This window comes from Chiloscyllium plagiosum, chromosome 20 (genome assembly GCF_004010195.1).
Source record: "Chiloscyllium plagiosum isolate BGI_BamShark_2017 chromosome 20, ASM401019v2, whole genome shotgun sequence".
Taxonomy (NCBI): Eukaryota; Metazoa; Chordata; class Chondrichthyes; order Orectolobiformes; family Hemiscylliidae; genus Chiloscyllium; species Chiloscyllium plagiosum.
Window position 1 is genome coordinate 41,994,126 of NC_057729.1, and position 4,008 is coordinate 41,998,133.

At 36.7% G+C, this 4,008-nt stretch overlaps 1 protein-coding gene across 3 annotated transcripts in view; it reads right to left on the reverse strand.

The window, feature by feature from the left end:
• The window catches only part of slco4a1 (solute carrier organic anion transporter family, member 4A1), a 116,170-nt gene extending 113,005 nt beyond the window's left edge, over positions 1-3,165 (reverse strand). For all 3 annotated transcript variants that reach the window (XM_043710616.1, XM_043710617.1, XM_043710619.1), the window contains exon 1: positions 3,086-3,165. The gene's annotated coding sequence lies outside the window, so the exon portion shown is untranslated. The remainder of the gene's footprint in view (positions 1-3,085) is intronic.
• Between the last annotated feature and the right edge of the window lie 843 nt (positions 3,166-4,008).

The window sequence follows — 4,008 nt, forward strand, 5'->3', positions numbered from 1 at the left end:
GGAGTGGTCTTTTCGGAATGCTGATAGGGGAGGGGAGGGAAATATATCCCTGGTGGTGGGGTCCGTTTGGAGGTGGCGGAAATGACGGCGGATGATACGCTGTATATGGAGGTTGGTGGGGTGGTAGGTGAGGACCAGTGGGGTTCTGTCCTGGTGGCTCCTGAACAAATTGAGAGTTTGTTCAGTATTAGCCTCTTTTATAAATGTTGACCCATTTAATTCCAATTACTTTCCAATGGGGAATTCCATTATAGATTAATCACAACTCATAACTCAAAAATCTCAGCCAAATATATCCGGGACTGATTAATGCAGACAGAAAACTAAACCCTTTGGAAAGTTTGCTTTTTCCTATTAGAAAAGCAAAGTTTCTGAATTTTGAGCTGCTTTGCTCTCATCTTTCAAATTCAATGAGAAAATCTCGAAGTTATCATCTTTATTTTATATTAGCCAAATGAGTTGCAATTCTTTGGAATCATTATCCACTGCATATTTTTATCTTAGTTTGTCTGTACACCCATGTTTCCATCATCTCCGCATCAAACTGCTTCTGCAATAATTTCTGATTTCCTTGCTGATGAAGCTTTGCATTTTCAAAATCTTCACTGTATCTCATATGAATTATTTCATTTTCACTCAACTCTTTTTAGACTTCATATATTCCAAAGTGATTCAAATAATCATGTAAGATCAACCTAAATTTACTCTTCATATAGTTAATAGCCAGCTGACAATGACAACTACTTGTCATATAGGCTGTTCTCCATTATTGGTAATAAAGTTAGAGTAGAAAATTGAAACTGACCCTGAATGTCTAGCAAATGTACCTTAGAGGGGCGTGATAATAAAGCAAAATAAGATTATGAAAAAATGTCTTTCTCATGCTTTGACCTTCCTTGCATGATGATAACGATATTTTATCAACATGATCAGCGCCATATTCTTGCATGTCACTCCCATGCTCCAAAAATTCAATGTACATGAAGTACTTTAGGATGTTTCAAACATGATGATTTCAAGAGATATGACAAAATAAAATATAGAGGACCGATTGACATGGTAGCATCCTTTTAAGCTGTTTTTTCCTGCCTCAATAATTCATTCAGGGTTACAAAAAATTGACTGGGGTATAATTTGCCTTGTGTTGAATTACATGATTAGTAAAGATTTTGAATTTTAAGGATAGATTTTCAAAAGTCCTTTCCATGACCATTAGCCAGAAAATTGAGAGCAACAGAACTACAAGTTTAAAAGAAGCATATGGATATACCCTTGTGATATCAAGGTATACAAGGCAATGGGCCAAGTGCAGGAAAATGTGATCGGAATAGTTAGCTGATTGTGTTTGATCAGCACTGACTCAATGGACCATAGGGCCTTGTTTGCACTGCACACTTCTATGACTCTACAAAGATTAGTGAAAAAATTTGAATAAATATTCTACATTTTGACAAAAAATAATTTCCACAAATAAACTAATACATTATTTCTACTATCGCTAAAAAAGTCTTGAGTGAAACCTTCTTCCTCCCCATAATTCTTTCCACACATATTCGTAGCGATGACATTTTGCCTCAGTATTTCCCATGATCTTGACCTCGAATCAGGTTATCGCCAATCACTTCCACACATTATTCATCAAACACAATTCCCTTTCCTCTCTCGTGATCTTGATATCAATTGTCACTGAAAAGAAATTCTTTATGAAGTTACTTGCAACACACTTCCAAATGCTTACACACTATTTTGCATGTGATCATAATTTTTTACACATTGAACTCACCTACAAATGTGATACAAAGCCCTCAATCATCCTGGCCATTTCCCCAGTACAAGTCCCATCTTCATTTCTTCAAATACAAGGAACATAATCCAGAAAGTTTTTGGTTTTGTTATCTGTCAGCAAGTTTGACTGGATGACATTAAGAACCATCAGATTTGAAATTTCCTCTCTATGACTGCCCTCATTTTGTCTACTCTCACCTAACCAAGCCTGACACCAGAAACCTCCACTGTCTTCCACTGTCACTTCAGACTGGTTACAACTTTGCCCTCCTAATCAACCTGACGCTAAATTACTGACCCTATGGGCTGAATGTTACCTGGCACCACGGAAATGGCCTGAGAGACAGGGAGCCAGAATAATGATGAATGGGTGCATAGGGACAGCTCTCCATCTCAGTCCTAATGCCAAGGAGGTGAATAATTAAAGGGTGAATCAAGGGTGACTTTCCTGGCTAGTTTGACATTTGCCAACAGTAAAGAGGCCCTCACCATGTAGTAATCCTCAAGCCACATGGGGGCAACCTCCCTGCAGTTTCTTGAGTGTCACTGGAGACACTCCCTTGGCTGCAACACTGCAATGGCAAGGCTTCTCCTCCAACTGTAGAGGTCTGCCTACTTGTTGTTTTGAACAATAAAGTCACATCTAACCCTCTGAGAGCCACGACACTTTCTGTTGCCTTTGTATTTTTTGAAGTTGCTGCAGCAGCACCCACCTCTCTCAAGGATGCTGACAATGCCCAGAGTCACTGCATTTTTTCATCACCCACCTCTCACTGAATTCTCTTTCCTGAAGCCTCTGCCCTTCCAGCTCTCTTTCTTCATTTAAGATTTTACTTCAAACTCACCTCTTTGACCAACATAAAACAACTCTTTTGGCTTGATGTCCATTAAGCATATCCCTCAAAGGCATTATAAGAATGCATTTTGTTGTTGTTGTAAACCTAAGAGTTCTTTCAAGCAAAGGAAAAAATTGAATTGTAGGCAAACATGATTACTAATTTGGTGAAAAATATGCATAATTAATTAAGAATGCCTGTTCAGAGGTGAATGCAGCAAGAAAACAATGTTTTGTAAAATATTTATAAAATACACTGGATACTAGCTTAATGGGTTAGGAAAAATTACAATTTTCTAAGTAATGCTATATTATATGTAAGCATCAGAAATAATTTAAAAGCTAGTTGTTAACCTATTATTAGTAATTTCATCGTCAAGTTCAGGTAATTTTGCTGAACTGACATGCATATACACCATGTGCTGAAACACTTGGGGTAAAACTAGAGTAAAGTTTCATACTTACTATGCTTTGCCGGTAGTTCCAGACAATGCAAGACACTCATTGGGACCAGTTGATTGAAATTTGTCAAATTTGGAAAACAGCATCATTGCACCTAAAAGAGAAACATCACATGAGGCTTCATGTTTAGATGAACTCTTAATTTAATAAAAAATGTTGCAACATTTCTGAAGGTTACGCTCCAACTGTTTCAAAACTTAGCTAACAAGTACACTGGTAGATACTTCAATGACTCATCTACTGTATTGCACTTGATTTCAAACTCACCTCTTTGACCAACATAAAACAGCTCCTCTTTTGGCTTGATGTCCATTAAGCATATCCCTCAAAGGCATTATAAGAATGCATTTTGTTGTTGTTGTAAACCTAAGAGTTCTTTCAAGCAAAGTAAAAAATTGAATTGTAGGCAAACATGATTACTAATTTGGTGAAAAATATGCATAATTAATTAAGAATGCCTGTTCAGAGGTGAATGCAGCAAGAAAACAATGTTTTGTAATATTTACAAAATACACTGGATACTAGCTTAATGGGTGAGGAAAAATTACAATTGAATTTGCACTTGATTCATTTCTGATAAGAACAACTGCTCTCAGTTATTGCAAGATTACTCAACAGTAACATTTTGAGGTACTAATCCCAAAGTACTATTGTATATGTGTTCTAAATTAAACTAAATAGTTAGACTGTCTCTGCTACCACTAAGTGCTGAACAATTATTAATCATCAAGCCAATATAAACTGTACTCCAAACAGAGCTGGGGAAAAATGTAAAAAATGGACAATTTCTGTTAAGCAGAAGAACAGCAGCTTGCTGGCCAAAGATTGAAGAAGATTTATGTAAATATCAGCGAAACTTTTAACTTGTCATCTAGACTGACATGGTAGGTCAATCACCCATTATTATAACAGAATGATTCAGTCCT